At 47.5% G+C, this 20,449-nt stretch overlaps 1 long non-coding RNA gene across 1 annotated transcript; it reads right to left on the bottom strand.

Moving 5' to 3' along the window:
* Positions 1-3,176: 3,176 nt before the first annotated feature.
* Positions 3,177-11,103, bottom strand: LOC140212163 (uncharacterized). Its single transcript, XR_011889660.1, has 3 exons — positions 9,071-11,103; positions 3,904-4,572; positions 3,177-3,679 (listed from the first exon to the last, which is right to left on the bottom strand). It is a non-coding gene; the product is annotated as an uncharacterized lncRNA (long non-coding RNA).
* Positions 11,104-20,449: the final 9,346 nt, after the last annotated feature.

Here is a 20,449-nt window from a genome sequence, read left to right as displayed (position 1 = left end):
TTTGTTGTTTTGCAGCAGTGGTACTTTGGGGTGTATGGGGTGTCCGGGAAGGGGTAACACTTCTGGGTGAAAGGGTTTGTCGTGTTCCCCTGGGGATAGCTCATCGACCTCCGGTCCTTGCCGGACTCTCAGCCTTCACCTGTGGCTCCAGGTAGCTGCCCGCGTGCGACAGCGGTCACACTGCTTCGACAGGCGGGCCAGAGCGGGTGAGGGTAGCTCGCACCCCGGTGAGATAGGGGCGTGCCTTTCCCGGCGTGTAAAGTCGGCTCCGGTGCTCTGGGCGGATGAGACCGACAGTGAGAGGGCGGTTCTTCAATGCTTCGGGAAGAGCGAAGAGCGTGGCGAGGCACTGAAGACATCACGGTCATCCAGTGCAAACAAGGAAGTCTCTAGCAGTGGCGATCTCTCGTACCACTGGAATAGGGCTCCTGAGGTCGAGAGAGTGGAATTGCCCCAGGGCCACGGCTTTTTCATTTTCAAAGTTTCCCCACGCAGGTTCTACTGCGCAGCTCATTCCTACTCAAAACTTTATTGTCATTGTCGAAACCGGCGGACAACCAACACACTGCAATGCATGATAATTTTTTAAACTATACAATAAGAAATATATATAATTAAATAAGTATAAAAATGGGAGAAAATAGTGAGGTGGTGTACATGGGTTCATTGTCCATTTGGAAATCTGATGGCGCAGGGGAAGAAGGTGCTCTTAGTTGTTGAGTGTGTGTCTTCAGGCTCCTGTACCTCCTCCTTGATGGTCACAATGACAAGGGGTCCACGTCCTGGGTGCTGGGGGTCGTTAATGATGGACGCTGCCTTTTTGAGGCATCACCTTTTGAAGATGTCCTTGAGGCTGAGTTGGCCACTTTCTGCAGCTTTTTAACATCCTGTGATTCCGATCTGGATGAGAGCGTACAGGGCGTGGCTGGTAAGTTTGTGAGAGACTCCACAACGGGTGGCGTGGTATGCGGTGCTGAAGTCTGTCCAAGTCTTGATCGGCTGGTAGGTGTTGTAGAACAGAGAGACGTAAGTTTACAAGTAAATTGTAAATCAGAGTATAGAGTACAGGACTTAGGGTGTTATGTTGAGATTATATAAGATTTAGTGAGGCCTAATTTGGGGTATTGTGTAGTTCTGGTCACCAACCTATGGGAAAGATATGAATAAGATTGAAATTGTTCGGAGGAAGTTTACAAGGATGTTGCCGGGACTTGAGTTACAGGGAGAGGTTGAATGGGGCAAGAGCTTCGAGTTGACACCAGTGGTGATGTCCTCCAGACAGTTCACAGAACCACCTCCTTTACTTCTTCCTTCAAACATGAGGTTAACTTCACTCACCCCATCACTGAACTGATTCCACAACCTACAGACTCTCTTTCAAGGAACCGTCAACTCGCATGCTCGATATTCATTGCTTGTTTGTTTATTTATTGTTGTGTATTTTTTCCTTTGTATTTGCAGTTTGCTGTCTATTGCAGACCGTTGGATGTGGTCTTTCATTTTATTAATGTCCTTCGGTCCCACACCACCAGGTTCAAGAGCGGTTATTACCCTACAACCGTCAGACTCCTGAACCAGAGTGGATAACTTCACTCACCTCAACTCTGAACTGATTCCATAACCCACTTTCAAGGACTATTCAATTCATGTTCTCAATATCTATTGCTTATTTATTATTGTTATTTTGTCTTTTTCTCTTTCTGTATTTGCAGTTTATTGTCGTTTAGACATTTGGTTGTTTGTCGGTCTTCGATCTCTGTGGTTTTACATTGGTTCCATTGTGTTTCATTATAGTTTCCGTGAATGCCCACAAGAAAATGAATCGCGGGGTGTGTATGGTGACCTGCAGTTTATGTACTTGGATTATTAACTTACTTTGAACTTTGAACACAACCCAAGACAGCCCACAAGTGTTGCCACACATTCTGGTGCCAATATTAACAGGCCAACAATATTCAGCAGAATGATAGAAGCCACAACAACAAAATAACATTAAAACAACCACCTTCCCCCCCCATCCCTCTCTCCCTCACACACACACACACATATCCCACTCTCACACACACACACACACACACACCCCCACTCTCTCACACACACACACCCCACTCTCTCACACACACAAACACACACACACACCCCACTCTCTCTCACACACACACACCCCACTCTCACACACACACACCCCACTCTCTCACACACACAAACACACACACACACCCCACTCTCTCTCTCACACACACACACACCCCACTCTCTCTCACACACACACACCCCACTCTCACACACACACACCCCACTCTCTCACACACACACACCCCACTCTCACACACACACACACACACACCCCACCCCACTCTCTCACACACACACACACACACACCCCACACACACACACCCCCCCCCACACACACACACACACACCCCACACACACACACACACACACACACACACACACACACACACACAGGCCTCCAACCTCAGGACAGGCCTCCTGCTGGCCTCCGGCCTCCAGTGAAATCGCAGGCCCACGGCCTAGGCCACCAGCCCCCAACTTCCCCACTTCCCATTGACCTTTGGCATCGACCCCAGACTCAATGAAATGGAAGGCCTCGAACTCCAGGCTCACTAGGGGAGTCGCCAGCCCTCATCTCTTCTTTCTACACGGACCTCCGATCCTGAGGAGTCAAAGGCTGAGAGGTAGAGGAGGTCATGTGGGCTGTGCACAAGTTAGATGGTCGGGTCTCGGAACAGGTCCTGCGGCCCACTGACCACGATGCCAAATTCCACTCTGCTCAGCTGCATGTACCATACAAGATCCATCTCCCTTCACTCCCAGCCTCCGGGGAATCTCGGACGAGATCACTGCACGGGAGTAGGCCCTTCAGCTCCCAGTGACAGTGCCAAGCACAAGGGGCAAGTTACACTGATCCCATATTGGAATCAGAATCAGAATCAGGTTTACTATCACTGGCATTTCAAAGGTTGCATTTAATGTCAGAGAAATGTATACAATATACATCCTGAATGCTTTTACTTCACAACCATCCACGAAAACAGAAGAATGAATGACAGATAAATGTTAGAACTTCAAAGTGTCCCCCCCCCCCCATTTCCCCTCTCTCTGGCGCGTAAGTGGCGGCAAGCAACAATCCCCCCTCCCCCCACTGGCAAAAAAATGCATCACCCAGCACTCAAGTGTGAGCAACAGTAAATACACAGACTTACAGTTACCCCAAAGGCTTCATGTTATACCCGGCATCTGACAGACCACAGATCTTCTCTCACTCTCACTAATAAGGGAGAAAAAGGTGTCTCCATTTTCCCAGCGAGCAGGGAGACATAACAAACAACTCGCAGGTTTACGATGTTAGAAGTCTGTTATGCCAGTCTTTTTCGAGCTCTGTGCCTGAAAGTGGCAAAGATCCCGGGTCTCCGGGCCCACAGCAGATATTCCGACTCTCCCGATGACACAAGGGTCTCCTGTCGTGACACCAACCCTTGATCCGCCTGCCTCCAGAGCCCCAAGACCCTAGGCTTCCAAATCCAAGCTGGACTCTTTGGCCAAGCCCTTGGCGTGCCGAACAACGTCTAGTTATGGGACCCCGAGAACGGGTCCCATTCCCACAAAGAACCGAACTCAGTGTGTAACTCCAGGTCAGGGTCTGCAAAAGAACCCTGTAAGGGAAAAATAGAGATATTAAAGATGGAAGCAGAGATGTTTCTGAAGATGCAAGGAGCCGCCGTTAACGTTTGTCATGAAGTTTGTTGTTTTCGGCAGCAGTACATTGCAGTCAAAACTATAAGTTACAATAAGTATATATAAAAAAGAAAATTAAATAAAATTAGTGTGAAAAGAGAGTGAAAAATACTGAGGTGGTGTTGATGGGCTCATTACTTACACATTTACTCACTGCCTGTTCTACTGCTGGTGTTTCGGGCAGCGAAGGTCCTCCATCTCCAGCAGCGTTCAGGCTTCCTCCATCTTGTCAGTAGCTTCCTCTGGGTTTTCACTGCTGTCAGCCAGGCAAGTCCCGGGTGGAGACTCAGGAATACCGTCACACTCAGATGTAGAATTCTCCATTGCTGTTTCCACAATCATTTTGTTTGACCAGTCAGAGTTATTAGCCCTGAGCTGAACCCCCAAACCTGGAGGACTGGTGGACCACTCTGAGTCCAGTGTCTACCCTTTGACCTGTTTGGCATGGGTGACTCTCCCAAGAGTCCGGCCCTGACTCCGGCCAACGTAGGTCTCCGGGTCATTGAGGCCAGCCTCCTAACCCAACGACAAGGTTGTGGCCCTCTTGGTGGACATGGGTTCAATGTCCATTCGGAGATCTGATGGCAGCGGGGAAGAAGCTGTTCCTGAGTCACTGTGTCGCGTCTCCAGGCTCCTGTAGCTCCCCCATGATGGTAGCACTGAGAAGAGGGCACGTCCTGGGTGATGGGCAAATCCCATTTCATGCACTTGTCCAAATGACTCTTAGAGTGTCCAGCTCCAGTACCACCCGCCTCTCAACCTTCCACCCTCTCAACTTCAGTGCTTGACGTTTCCACCTGGAAAAGAGACTCTGAACAGATACTTTATCGATTTCTCTCACAAGACTAATAACTTATTTAGTGAAGAGTGGGCCCTCCTTGGCCCTTTGAGCCGCACCACCCCAGCACCCCCTGAAAGCCCCGATTTAACCACAACCTAATCACGGGACAATTTACACTGACCAATCCACCTGCCCGGGACTGTGGGAGGAAACTGGAACGCCCGGGAGAAAGCCCGCGCATTCCACGTGGAGAACATACAGAGGACGCCGGGACTGAACTGCGAACTCTTACGACTGAGCTGTAATAGTGTCACATGCTCACCGTAGTGTCCAGGTCTATAACCTGTGACAGGTGCCCTCTGGGTCTGCCTGAAACTCATTGGTCTCCAGCACATCGACAGAAAGCCGCTGACTGGCACGGTCCATGCTGCGTGACTACGCTCAAAGTTCGGAGTATATTTAATATCGGAGTGCATACATGTCCCCGTACACAACCCTGAGATTCATTGTCTTGCGGGTAAATCCATAATAGAATAGTAACAGAGGAAATGAAAGACCACACCAACTTGGGCATCCAACCAGTCTGCAAAAGACAACAAACTGTGGAAAGAAAGACCAAAGAAAGAAAGAGAGAGAGACAGACAGACAGACAATAAATATCGAGAACATGGCGTGAAGAGTCCTTGAAAAATGAGTCCATAGGCTGTGGGAACATTTCAATGATGGGGTAAGTGAAGTCGAGTGAAGTTATCCCCTCTGGTTCAAGAGCCTGATGGTTGAGGGAGTAATAGCTGTTCCTGAACCTGCTGGTGTGAGTCCTGAGGCTCCTGATGGCAGAGATGTGAAGAGAGCATAGCCTGGGTGGTGGGGCTCCCTGGTGATCAATGTTACTTTCCTGCGACAGCGTTTCACGCAGATGCGCTCAATGCTGACGCATTGGCGCTCGATGCAGCCACCCCAGGGCTCGGAGGGGCAGGACCACAACTGAGAGGGAGGGGTCAGACTGGGCGAGGAAGCCCCCATATCATTGTAGTGGTGTACTACCCCAAGGGGGCACTCACGTGGGTTTTAAGGAAAGTAATACTTAACGCATCGTAAAAATAAGAGATTCTGCAGATGCTGGAAATCCAGAGCAACACACACAAAATGCTGGAGGAACTCAGCAGGTCAGACGGTATCTATGGAGAGGAATGTTTCAGGCCGAGACTTCGTCAACACATTGTCTATGGATGTATGAATGGAAGGGCATTGTACGGTTTATTCTTGAAAATACTTTTTCTTTAGACTCTCGAAAAGCAATTGCTAAGGGTTTTAAGACCAAATCAAAAAGCAGAGGGCTCAAAGGACAACCTTGTCCAGTCTGTCTGTTATTGAAGTATGGGGATCTGAGCCATCATTATAATAATATTATGTGGTAAGGTATTTTTTTTCTTCTTTTTTTACCAGCCAGCTCATTTTGGTAGTGGGGGTAGATTTTATTTTACGCTGATGAGAGATCACGAACATAGGGTTGGGTAGCCTCCAACCTGATGGCATGAAGATTGACTTCTCTAACTTCCGCTAATGCCCCACCTCTCCCTCGTAACCCATCCGTTATTTATTTATATACACACATTCTTTCTTTCTCTCTCCTTTTTCTCCCTCTGTCCCTCTGACTATACCCCTTGCCCATCCTCTGGGTTCCCCCTCTCCCTTTTCTTTCTCCCTGGGCCTCCTGTCCCATGATCCTCTCGTATCCCCTTTTGCCAATCACCTGTCCAGCTCTTGGCTCTATCCCTCCCCCTCCTGTCTTCTCCTATCATTTCCGATCTCCCCCTCCCCCTCCAACTTTCAAATCTCTTACTAGCTCTTCCTTCAGTTAGTCCTGACGAAGGGTCTCGGCCCGAAACGTCGACTATACCTCTTCCTAGAGATGCTGCCCAGCCTGCTGCGTTCACCAGCAACTTTGCTTATTCTATTTTATTTCATTTCATAATTCAATCCTTTTTTCTACATGATTGATTTGGAATATGGGATACTGTGATCATATTACTGTGATTTAAATGTAATGTAATTCGTATTACTTACTTGTATCCTTGTGAATTTTGTATTTGTATTCATGCAATTTATATAATATTAATAAAAATATTGAAAGAGAAAATAATTTTTTATTATCAATAATATTTATTTTGATTAAATTGTACACTATCTCCCCTCAACTTCCACCTCTCCAGAGAAAACAAGCCTATTTCGTCCAACCTGTCCTTACAGCTCAAGCCTTCAAATCCAAGCAGCCTCCTGATAAACCACTTCTACACCTTCTCCCAGACCTGGCCCGAAACGTCAACTGTTCGTTCCTCTCCACAGAAGCTGCCTGACTTGCTGAGTTCCTCCAGCATTTCGTGTGTGTTACTCTGAACTTGCAACATCTGCAGAAATTCTTGTGCTTATGATTTTCTGCTTTACTGTGCAGTCTCCTTGAGGGATGCCGACCCCGAAGAAGTTTGATGGGACTGCAGTGAGACCCCCTCCCACTTTTCCCCACTCTGTGACCTCAGCTGCCCTCCAACTCTTCGACAATGTGCTCCTTCGTCTATCACCTTCTAGCTTGTCTCCCCTTCCTCTCCCCCACCCACAATCCTATTCTGTTGTCTTTCCCCTTCCTTTCCAGTCCTGAAGGAGGGTCTCAGCCTGAAACGTCGACTGTTTATTCATCTCCATAGATGCTGCCTGACCTGCTGAGTTTTGTGTATGTGTGTGTGTGTGTGTGTGTGTGTGTGTGTGTGCGCGCGTGTGTGTGTGTGTGTGTGTGTGTGCGCGCGTGTGTGTGCGTGTGCGTGTGTGTGTGTGTGCGTGTGTGCGTGTGCGTGCGTGTGTGTGTGTGTGTGTGTGTACGTGTGTGGGTGCGTGCGTGTGTGTGTGAGTGTGTGTGTGTGTGTGTAGGTGTGTGCGTGTGTGCGTGCGTGCGTGTGTGTGTGCATGCGTGTGTGTGTGCGTGCGTGTGTGTGTGTGCGTGTGTGTGTATGTGTGTGTGTGTGCGTGTGTGTGTGTGTGTGTGTGTGTGTGTGTGTACGTGTGTGGGTGCGTGCGTGTGTGTGCGTGTGTGTGTGTGCGTGTGTGTGAGTGTGTGCGTGTGTGCGTGCGTGCGTGTGTGCATGCGTGTGTGTGTGCGTGCGTGTGTGTGTGTGCGTGTGTGTGTGTATGTGTGTGTGTGTGCGTGTGTGTGTGCGTGTGTGTGAGTGTGCGTGTGTGTGTGTGTTGCTCTGGATTTTCAACACCTGCAGAATCTCTTCTGTTCTCAGTTTTCCAAGTATAGCCTAACCAAGGTTTTATACAGCTGAAGCAAAACTTCCTGACTCTTATACCCAACCCCAGACAACGTAGGCCTCCTTTACCGCTCTATCTGTCTGTGTGGGCACTTTCAGAGAGCAGTGGACTTGCAGGCCAACAGTCCAGAGCAGCACACACACACACACACACACACAAAATGCTGGAGGAACTCAGCAGGTCAGGCAGCACCCAGGGGAGTGGATAGGCAGGTGAGGAAAGAGGAAAGGGAGAGGCACATCTTGAGGATCCTGCCATTTTCCTCCTACATTTGACCTCCCAAAGTGCAACTCCTTGTATTAGCCTGAATTAACCCCGTGCTGCTAATTCTCTGTCCAATTGATCTACAGTATATCCCGGGACTGTCCAACTCCGCCAATTTTTGTGTCACCAGCCCAACTGCCTACATCCTGCAGACGCTGGAAATCCAGCGCAACAGGCACAGAGGGCCGGAGGAACTTAGCAGGTCAGGCAGCATCTGTGGAAGTGACTTACAGTCCAAGATGAAGGGTCTCGGCCAGAAGCATCAACTGTTTATCTCCCTCCGTAGATGCTGCCTGACCTGCTGAGTTCCTCCAGTATTTTGTGTGTAACCACCTCCGCTCTCTACCAGTTCATTTGTCCACATTTACATAGAGATAGGGTAACAGCACCCCCCCCCACCGTGCAACAAGCCCAATTACACCCACGTGACCAATTAACCCATGAACTCTTACGTCTTTGGATTCTGGGAGGAAATCAGGGCACCCGGAGGAAACCTACATGGTCACAGGGGGGCAAACGTACCTACTCCTTACAGACAGCAGCGGGAATTGAACCCGCTACAGCAGGGTTATGCTACTGTGCGGGAGATACGTCACAAATAACAGAGATCTCAGCACGGATCCCTGCGGACCTGACCGCAGACTTCACTTTAGAATAACACCACTACCTCTGCCTCCTACGGCGAACCCAAAGCTGAATCCAGATGCCCAAACCCCACCCACCTTGGGCTGCCACGGTAGCGGAGCAGTTAATATCGCTCGGGGTGCCGGAGTTCAGAGTTTGGAGATCAATTCCGGCATCCTCTGTAACAGATTTCCCTCCATATGTGGGGGTTGCTTCCCACAGTCCAGTTAATTACTGTAAACTGTCCTGTGATTAGGCTAGGGTTAACCGTGGGTTACCGGACGGTGTGGCTCAGGGGGCGGGAAGGCCTGTTCCGCGCTCTAAATAAACCCACCTTTTGAATCGGCCTTTCTTGAAGAAATGGGTCAAATGTTTTATTGAAGTCCATGTAGTCAATATCCACTGTCTTACCTCCATCGATCAAGTTTGTAAGTTTGGGAGGAGCGGTGGGGTGGGTGCACCGTAGGTGTAGGAGGGTCAGTAAGGAGGGACCACCACACAATAGGAGGGGTAGCAAGGAGGGAGCGCAACACAGTGGGAGGGATAATACTGGGGGAGAGTTGCACTTTGGGAGTGATGCAGTGTGGGGGGACTGATGAGGGAGTGATAGAGTGTGTGAGGGACTGAGGGAGTGATGGAGTGTGTGAGGGATTGATGAGGGAGCGCTGCAGTGTGTGAGGGACTGATGAGGGAGCGCTGCAGTGTGTGAGGGACTGATGAGGGAGCGATGGAGTGTGGGAGGGACTGATGAGGGAGCGCTGCAGTGTGTGAGGGACTGATGAGGGAGCGATGGAGTGTGTGAGGGGCTGATGAGGGAGCGCTGCAGTGTGGGAGGGACTGATGAGGGAGCGCTGCAGTGTGTGAGGGACTGATGAGGGAGCGATGGAGTGTGTGAGGGGCTGATGAGGGAGCGCTGCAGTGTGGGAGGGACTGATGAGGGAGCGCTGCAGTGTGTGAGGGGCAGCGCGGTAGTATGAGTATGAGCGATGTAGGAGTGTTCTGAGGGCGTTACGGTAGGGGAGGGAGCTCTGCAGTGTGGAAAGGGCAGTGCAGAGGGAGCGCCGCACACCGGGAGGGATTCCACGCTCTCCAGGGGCATTTTACGTGAATTGCCCCCGACTTGGTCCGGAGGCGGATGACGTTTCATTTACTGCTGCCATTCACCCGCTCTGCTCCAATCACATGCGCCGGGGAGTTTCACGCCATATAAGGAGAGGAGAGTACAACCGGCTCCGCCCCACAACCCAGCGCTTAACCCCTTCCTCGTCGGGATGCTCTTCAGACCCCCAGCAAGGAAACGGGAATCTTCCCCAGTACCGTGTGGAATCTTCTCGAGTGAGGAATCCCCGGCTAATAGATTGAGGGAGCACCACACTGTTGCAGGGTCGAAAACAGAGGGATAGCTACACTAGAGATTCTGTAGGTGCTGGAAATCCTGGACACACAAAATGCTGGAGGAACTCAGCAGGTCAGGCAGCATCTATGGAGAGGAATAAAGAGTCGACGTTTCGGGCCGAGACCCTTCATCAGGACTGGAAGAAGCCAGAATAAGATGGTGGGGGAGACGGGAGGGGAGGTAAGACAAGCTGGCAGGTGACAGGTGAGTGGGTGGTAAGAAGCAGGCGGGTGATAGTTGGAAGAGCTGAAGAAGGAATTTGATAGGAGAGGGGAATGGATCGTGGAAGAAAGGGAAGGGGGGGCACCAAGGTGAGGAGAAGGTAAAGGAGTGGGGGGGCAGAGAGGGGGATGGAAAATAAGAATGGGGGGGTAAAATCTGTGCTCATGCCATCAGGTTGGAGGCTACCCAGGCAGAACATGAGGTGTTGCTTCCATCCCGAGAGTGGCCTCATCGTGACAGAAGAGGCCACGGACCGACATGTCGGAACAGGAATTAAAATGGGTGGCCCCCGGGAGATGCTGCTTGTGGATGGAGTGAAGGTCCTTGAAGGAGTTTGTTGAGTGAGCCCCACACTGCGGGAGGGGCGGTGAGGCGTGAGCAGGAAGCGGCACTCTGCGGAAGGGACAGGGAGGGGAGCGCTGGGGCGGTGAGGAGGGAGCTTCACACTGTGATGCTGCTGACCGCTACGCTACCGTTGCGCCTGGGACGCATCTTTGGGCAGCTTCCCTCTCTCCATAACCTATCAGCCGATAAGCTTGTTTGTATAACCTTCCAGAGGTACTCCCCTCGTCACAGAGTAATAGAGCACGGAAACAGGCCATTCGGCCCAAATAGTCGATGCTATCCAATATATCTACCTGAGCTAGTGCCTGCATTGCCCTTTAAACCTTTCTATCTACGCACCTGAAGAAGAGTTTCACAAATATTGTAATTGTACCCCACCTCTGCGCTTTCCTCTGGCAGCTCGTTCCACAGCCCACACAACTCTCAGTGTGAAAAAGCTACCCCCCCCCACCCCACTTATAAACCTTTCCCCTCTCATCTTAAACTTTGCCCTCTGATTTCATCTCTCCCACCCTGGGGGGGGGGAGAACTGAACATTCACCTTATCTACAGCCCTCCCGGTTTCCATAAGGTCATCTCTCAGCCTCCTTCACTCCAGGGGAAACAATTCTAGTTTATCCAGGCTTATAGTCATAGAGTGCTACAGCACAGAAACAGGCACTTTGGCCCATCTAGTCTATTCTGCCTAGTCCTTTCGACCTGCACCTAGAGCATCAGATTATATTGTCAGGAGCAGAATTCGGCCATTGGGCTCATTGAGTCTTAGAGACATAGAAAACCTACAGCACAATACAGGCCCTTCAGCCCACAAAGCTGTGCCGAACATGTCCTTACCTTAGAAATTACCTCTATTTTTCTGAGCTCCATGTATCCATCCAGGAGTCTATTAAAAGACCCTATCGTTTCTGCCTCCACCACCACCGCTGGCAGCCCATTCCACGCACTCACCACTCCCTGCGAAAAAAGCTTACCCCTGACATCCCCTCTGTACCTACTTCCAAGCACCTTAAAACTATGCCCTCTCATGCCAGCCACTCCAGCCCTGGGAAAACACCTCTGGCTATCCACACGATCAATAACTCTCATCATCTTATACACCTCTATCAGGTCACCTCTCATCCTCCGTCGCTCCAAGGAAAAAAGGCCAAAGTTCATTCAACCTATTCTCATAAGGCATATTCCCCAATCCGGGCAACATCCTTGTAAATCTCCTCTGCACCCTTCCTATGGTTTCCACATTCTTCCTATAGTGAGGTGACCAGAACTGAGCACAGTACTCCAAGTGGGGTCTGATCAGGGTCATATATAGCTGCAACATTACCTCTCAGCTCCCAAATTCAATCCCACGATTGATGAAGGTCAATGTACCATATGCCTTCTTAACCACAGAGTCAACCTGCATTGCAGCTTTGAGTGTCCTATGGACTCGGACCCCAAGATCCCTCTGATCCTCCACACCGTCAAGACTCTTACCATTAATACTATATTCTGTCATCATATTTGACCTACCAAAATGAACCACCTCACACTTACCTGGGTTGAACTCCATCTGCCACTTCTCAGCCCAGTTTTGCATCCTATCAATGTCCCGCTGTCTGACAGCCCTCTACACTATCCACAACACCCCCAATCTTTGTGTCATCAGCAAATTTACTAACCCATCCCTCCACTTCCTCATCCAGGTCATTTATAAAAATCTCAGAGTAGGGGTCCCAGAACAGATCCCTGAGTCACCAACTTTCATGCAGAATGTGACCCGTTTACAATCACTCTTTGCCTCCTGTGGGCAAGCCAGTTCTGGATCCACAAAGCAATGTCCCTTTGGATCCCATGCCTCCTTACTTTCTCAATAAGCCTTGCATGAGGTACCTTGTCACATGCCTTACTGAAATCCATATACACTACATCTACTGCTCTATCTGCATCAATGTGTTTAGTCCCATCCTCAACAAATTTAATCAGGCTGGTAAGGCACGACCTGACTTTGACAAAGCCATGCTGACTATTCCCAATCATATTATGCCTCTCCAAATGTTCATAAATCCTGCCTCTCAGGATCTTCTCCATCAACTTACCAACCACTGAAGTAAGACTCACTGGTCTATAATTTCCTGGGCTATCTCTACTCCCTTTCTTGAATAAAGGAACAACATCCACAACCCTCTAATCCTCCGGAACCTCTCTCGTCCCCATTGATAATGCAAAGATCATTGCCAGAGGCTCAGCAATCTCCTCCCTTGACTCCCACAGTAGCCTGGGGTATATCTCGTGCAGTTCCGGTGACTTATCCAACTTGATGCTTTCCAAAAGCTCCAGCACATCCTCTTTCTTAATATCTATATGCTCAAGCTTTTCAGTCCACTGTAAGTCATCCCTACAGTCACCAAGATCGTTTTCCGTTGTGAATACTGAAGCGAAGTATTCATTAAGTACCTCTGCTATCTCCTCTGGTTCCATACACACTTTTCCACTGCCACACTTGATTGGTCCTATTCTTTCACATCTTATCCTCTTGCTCTTCACATACTTGTATAATGCCTTGGGGTTTTCCTTAATCCTGTCTGCCAAAGCCTTCTCATGGCCCCTTCTGGCCCTCCTAATTTCTTTCTTAAGCTTTTTCCTGCTAGCCTTATAATTTTCTAGATCTCTATCATTACCTAGTTTTTTGAACCTTTCGTAAGCTCTTCTTTTCTTCCTGACTAGATTTACAACAGCCTTTGTACACCACGGTTCCTGTACCCCACCATCCTTTCCCTGTCTCATTGAGATGTACCTATGCAGAATTCCACACGAATATCCCCTGAACATTTGCCACATTTCTGCCATACATTTCCCTGAGAACATCTGTTCCCAATTTATGCTTCCAAGTTCTTGACTGATAGCCTCATATTTCCCCTTACTCCAATTAAACATTTCCCTAACTTGTCTGTACCTATCCCTCTCCAATGCTATGGTAAAGGAGATAGAATTGTGATCACTATCTCCAAAATGCTCTCCCACTGAGAGATCTGACACCTGACCAGGTTCATTTCCCGATACCAGATCAAGTACAGCCTCTCCTCTTGTAGGCTTATCTACATATTGTGTCAAGAAACCTTCTTGAACACACCTAACAAACTCCTCCCCATCTAAACCCCTCACTCTAGGGACATGCCAACCGATATTTGGGAAAGTAAAATCTCCCACCACAACAACCCTGTTATTATTACTCCATTCCAGAATCTGTCTCTCTATCTGCTCCTTGATGTCCCTGTTTCTATTGGGTGGTCAGTAACAAATATCCAGTAGAGTTATTGACCCCTTCCTGTTCCTACCTTCCACCCACAGAGACTCCGTAGACAATCCCTCCATGTCTTCCTCCTTTCCTGCAGCCATGACACTATCTCTGATCAACAGTGCCACGCCCCCAGCTCCTTTGCCTCCCTCCCTGTCCTTTCTGAAACATCTGAAGCCTGGCACTCTGAGTAACCATTCCTGCCCCTGAGCCATCCAAGTCTCTGTAATGTCCACAGCATCATAGCTCCAAGTACTGATCCACGCTCTAAGCTCATCTGCTTTGCTCATAATACTCCTTGCATTAAAATAGACACATCTCAAACCATCGGTCTGAGCGTGTCCCTTCCCTATCACCTGCTTACCCTCCCTCTCGCACCGCCTCCGAGCTTTCTCTATTTGTGAACCAACTGCCATTTCATCCTGGCTGATTCATTTCCCTTCCAACTGCATCCTCCTGGCCTCTCCCCGTAACCTTTCATGGCCTGACTAATCACGAACCTATCAACTACCACCTTGAATGAATATACTCAATGTCTTGGCCTCCACAGCCATCTTTGATAACACATTCACCACCCTCTGGCTAAGAAATCACTCCTCATCTCCGTTCAAAATGGATCCCTCTGTTCTGAGACTGTGTCCTCTGGTGATGGACTCACCTGCTAAGAGAAAAAATACTTTCTACATCCACTCTATTTGGGCCTTTCACAGGTTTCAATGAGATCCCCCCCCCCCCCATTTCTTCTAAATTCCAGCAAGTACAGGCCCAGAGCCGTCAAACACTCCTCATATGATAACCCTTTCATCGTTGTGAACCTCCTCTGACCCCTCTCCAGTGTGAGCACATTCTTTAGTAGATAAGGTGACCAAAACGGTTCACAAAACTCCAAGTGAGGCCTCACCGGTGTGCTTTAAAACCTCAGCATTACATCCTTGCTTTTATATTCTAGTCCTCTTGAAATGAATTTGCCTTCCTCACCACCTGCAAGTTAACCTTTACAGAATCCTGCATGAGGACTTCCAAGTCCCTTTGCACCTCAGATTTTTGAATTTTCTGCACATTTAGAAAATAGTCTACGGTTTTGTTCCTTCTGGCTGTGTTCCATTTGCCACTTCTTTACCCATTCTAATCTATCCAAGGCCTTCTGCAGCCTCCCACTTCCTCAAAACTATCTGCCCCTCCATCGTCCATAAACTTGGCCAGAAAGTCATCAATTCAGTCATCCATATCACTGACATACAACATAAAAAGAATCAGTCCCGACATAGACCGCTCTGGAACACCACTAGTCACTGGCAGCCAACCAGAAAAGGCCCCCTTTATCCCCAGTAGCTGCCTCCTGCCTGTCTATCCAAACCAGTATCTTTCCTGTAACGCCATGGGATTTTATCTTGTTAAGCAGCCTCATGTGTGGCACCTTATCAAACGCCTTCTGAAAATCCACGTAAGTGATATCCACTGCCTCTCCTTTATCCACCCTGCTTGCTACTTCCTCAAAGAACACTAACAGATTTGTCAGGCAGGATTTCCTTTTACAGAAACCATGCTGATTTTGACTTATTTTATCATTAGTCTCCAAATACTGTACCCTGAAACCACATCCTTAATAATAGACTCCAATATTTTCTCAACCACTGAGGTTAGGCTAATGGCCTATAATTTCCTTTCTTTTGCCTTCCTCCCTTCATAAAGAGTGGAGTGACATTTGCAATTTTCCATTCTTCTGGGACCATGCCAGAATCAAGTGATTCTTAAAAGATCATGATCAATGCATCCGTTATCTCTTCAGCATCCTCTCTCAGGACTCTGGGATGTAGTCCATCTGGTCCAGGTGCTTTATCTACCTTAAGACATTTCAGTTTGCCGAGCACTTTTTCCTTTGTAATAGCAATGGCATTCACTCCTGCTCCCTGACACTCACAGACCTCTGGCACCCTGCTAGTGTCTTCCACAGTGAAGACAGATGCAAAGTACCCATTTAGTATCCTGCTTTATATTATTGGCTAGTCTGGCCTCACATTTCGTCTTCTCCCTTCTTGTAGCTTTTTTAAGTTGCCTTTTGCTGGATTTTAAAAGCTTCACAATCATCCAAATTCCCACTCATTTTTGCTACCTTATATGCCCTTTCCTTGGCTTTTACGCAGTCCTCAACTTCCCTTGTCGGCCACGGTTGTCAACCCCTGCCATTTGAGAACAACTTCTTCTGTGGGACATATCTATCCTGCACCTTGTGAACTATTCCCAGAAACTTCAGCCATCTCTGCTCTGCCGTCATCCCCGCCAGTATCCTCCTCCAATCCACCTGGGAAAGCTCCTCTCTCATGCCTCTGTAATTCCCTTTATTTCATTGTGATATAGATACATGTGACTTATGCTTCTCCCTCTCAAATTGCAGTATGATTTAAATTATATTATGATCACTGTCTCCTAAGGGTTCCTTTACATTAAGCTCCCTAATAAGATCTGGGTTATTACACAACACCCAATCTAAGATGGGCTTTCTCTGAGTAGACTCAAGCACAAACTGCTTTAAAAAGCCATCTCATAGGCATTCAACAAATTCCCTCTTTTGAAATCCAACACCAACCTGACTTTCCCAACCCCCTTAAATATTGAAGTCCCCTATTACAATTGTATCATTACTCCTTTTATATGCCTTTTCCACTCACTTTGCAATCACAACCTCACATCTTGGCTACTATTTGGAAGCCTATAAATGATTATTCTCATCATGTTTTTTTCACCCTTGCAGTTTCTTAACTCCACCCACAAAGATTCAACACTCTCTGACCCCATGTCACTTCTTTCTAAAGATGTAGTTCCATCTCTTACCAACAGAGCCACACCACCACCTCTGCCTTCCTGCCTGTCCTTCTGATATAAAGTATATCCTTTGATGTTAAGCACCCAGCTATGGCCTTCTTTCAGCCATGGCTCAGTGATGCCCACATCATACCAACCAACCTCTAATTCGGAATGCTACTCGCATTTAAATACAGCACCTTCAGTCCTGCATTCTTTGCCCTTTTGAATTTTGCTCCTGTGGTACAATTTCAATCTTTGCTCTGTCTGCATGTGTACCCAATCATTGGCTTCTTCTTCCTACATTCATATCACATATCACGTCATCTCCTTGTGAACCTGCTGGCTCATCCTCAGCTCTATCACACTGGTTCCCGTCCCTCTGCCATATTAGTTTAAACCACTCCCAACAGCTGTAGTAAACCTGCCCACAAGAATATTGGTCCCTCTGGGATTCAAGTGCAACCCATCCCTTTTGTACAGATCACACCTGCCCCTGAAGGGGTCTCAATTATCCAGAAATCTGAATCCCTGTCCCCTGATCAAATTCTTCAGCCACACATTTACCTGCCTCCTCATTCTATTCCTATCCTCACTGTCGCAAGGCACAGGCGGCAATCCCAAGATAACTACCCTTGAGTCCTGCTTTTTAGCTTCCTTCTTAACTCCCTGTATTCTTGTTTCAGGACCTCCTCCCTTTCTCTACTTATGCCATTGGTACCAATATGTACCATGACTTCTGGCTGCTCACCTCCCTTTTCAGGATACTGTAGATGCATTCAGAAACATCACAGACCCTGGCACCTGGGAGGCAAACTACCATCTGTGTTTTCTCAAAGAATTCCATCAGTTCGTCAGGCAAGATTTCTCACTTGAGGAAACTATGCTGTCAATTGCCTATTTTATCATCTGTCTCCAAGTACCCTGAAACCACATCCTTAATAACTGACTCCAACATCTTCCCAACCACTGAGGTCAGACTAATTGGTCTATAATTTCCTTTCTTTTGCCTCTCTTCCTTCCTGAAGAGTGGAGTTTCATTTGCAATTTTCCAGACCTCCGGATCCATGCCAGAATCTAGTGACTCTTGAAAGATCATTACTAATGCCTCCACAATCTCTTCAGCTTCTCTTTCAGAACACCAGGGGTAGTCTATCTGGTCCAGGTGACTTACCTACTCTCAGTTTCCCAAGCACCTTCTCCCTAGTAATAGCAACTGCACTCACTTCTGCCCCCTGACACTCTTGAACTTCTGTCATACTGCTCTAGCATCTTCCACGGTGAAGACTGATGCAAAATACTTATCAAGTTCAATGGCAATTTCTTTCTCCCCATTACTACCTCTCCAATATCATTCTCCAGTGGTCCGATATCTACTCTCACCTCTCCGTTACTCCTTATACAGTTGAAGTCAGAAGTTTACATACACCTTGGCCAAATACATTTAAACTCAGTTTTTCACAATTCCTGAAACTTAATCCTAGAAAACATTCCCTGTCTTAGGTCAGTTAGGATCACTATTTTATTTTAAGAATGAGAAATGTCAGAATAATAGTAGAGAGAATGATTTATTTCAGCTTTTATTTCTTTCATCACGTTCCCAATGGGTCAGAAGTTTACATACACTTTGTTAGTATTTGGGAGCATTGCCTTTAAGTTGTTTAACTTGGGTCAAACGTTTGAGGTAGCCTTCCACAAGCTTCTCACAGTAAGTTGCTGGAATTTTGTTCCATTCCTCCAGACAGAACTGGTGTAACTGAGTCAGGTTTGTAGGCCTCCTTGCTCGCACACGCTTTTTCAGTTCTGCCCACAAATTTTCTATCAGATTGAGGTCAGAAAATGATGCTTCATCCTTGGGAGCAATTTCCAACCGCCTAAAGGTACCACATTCATCTGTACAAACAATAAACAATATGGGATCACGCAGCCGTCATACCGCTCAGGAAGGAGATGCATTCTGTCTCCTAGAGATGAACATACTTTGGCACGAAAGGTACAACCCGATCCCAGAACAACAGCAAAGGACCTTGTGAAGATGCTGGAGGAAACAGGTAGACAAGTATCTATATCCACAGTGAAATGAGTCCTATATCGACATAACCTGAAAGGCTGCTCAGCAAGGAAGAAGCCACTGCTCCAAAACCACCATTAAAAAAGCCAGACTACAGTTTGCAAGTGCACATGGGGACAAAGATCTTACTTTTTGGAGAAATGTCCTCTGTTTGGCCATAATGACCATTGTTATGTTTGGAGGAAAAAGGGTGAGGCTTGCAAGCCGAAGAACACCATTCCAACCGTGAAGGGGGGTGGCAGCATCATGTTGTGGGGTGCTTTGCTGCAGGAGGGACTGGTGCACTTCACAAAATAGATGGCATCATGAGGAAGGAAAATTATGTGGATATATTGAAGCAACATCTCAAGACATCAGCCAGGAAGTTAAAGCTCAGTCACAAATGGGTCTTCCAAATGGACAATGGCCCCAAGCATACCTCCAAAGTTGTGGCAAAGTTGCTTAAGGACAACAAAGTCAAGGTATTGGAGTGGCCATCACAAAGCTCTGACCTCAATCTGATAGAAAATTTGTGGGCAGAACTGAAAAAGCGTGTGCAAGCAAGGAGGCCGACAAACCTGACTCAGTTACACCAGCTCTGTCTGGAGGAATGGAACAAAATTCCAGCAACTTGCTGTGAGAAGCTTGTGGAAGGCTACCAAAACGTTTGACCCAAGTTAAACAATTTAAAGGCAATGCTATCAAATACTAACAAAGTGTATATAAACTTCTGACCCACTGGGAAAGAGATGAAAGAAATAAAAGCTGAAATAAATCATTCTCGCTACTATTATTCTGACATTTCACATTCTTAAAATAAAGTAGTGATCCTAACTGACCTAAGACAGGTAATGTTTTCTAGGATTAAATGTCAGGAATTGTGAAAAACTGAGTTTAAATGTATTTGGCTAAGGTGTATGTAAACTTCTGACTTCAACTGTATATCTAAAAAATCTTTGGTATCCTTTTTAATATTATTGGCTAGCTTACCTTCATATTTCATCTTCTCCCTCCTTTTGGCTTTTTAAATTGTTTTCTGTTGGTATAGAAGAATTGGAGAACTATGGTCAACTGAATTGGTATATGCTGTTGACCATATCCCTCCCATCCATGTACTTATCCGAACCTGTTAAATGTTGCGATCAAACCTGCACCCACCTAGAGCGAAGGGAAATGAGGGAGGGTCTGATGGAGGTGTACAAAAATCACCCCATGATGATGTCTCCAAGACTCTGGCCTCTTATGGCAATGAAACGTTTGCCAGCACCAGAGAACAACTCAACCCAACCATGATACGGTTATGGAACAGGTAAATGCACTGAGACTACAAATAGAGGTCATGGGTTAAGGGTGAAAGGTGAAATGTCTAAGAAGAACATAAGGGGGATCTTCTTCACTCAGAGGGTGGTGAGATTGAGCTGCAAGCAGAAGTGGTGGATACGGGTTTGATGCGACTTTGGATAAGTACATGGACAGGAGAGGTCTAGGGGGATATGGTCTGAGCACAGGTAGTTAGGACTAGGCAGAATGACAGCTTGGCATGGACTAGATGGGCTGAAGGGCCTATTTCTCTATTGTAGTGCTCTATAATTCTGAATCTATGTGTTAATGGTCGCATGTGTCT

The sequence above is a fragment of the Mobula birostris genome, chromosome 2, assembly GCF_030028105.1.
Source record: "Mobula birostris isolate sMobBir1 chromosome 2, sMobBir1.hap1, whole genome shotgun sequence".
NCBI lineage: Eukaryota > Metazoa > Chordata > Chondrichthyes > Myliobatiformes > Myliobatidae > Mobula > Mobula birostris.
Note: the sequence above shows the minus strand (reverse complement) of the source record. Positions and strands in the feature narration are given on the sequence as shown.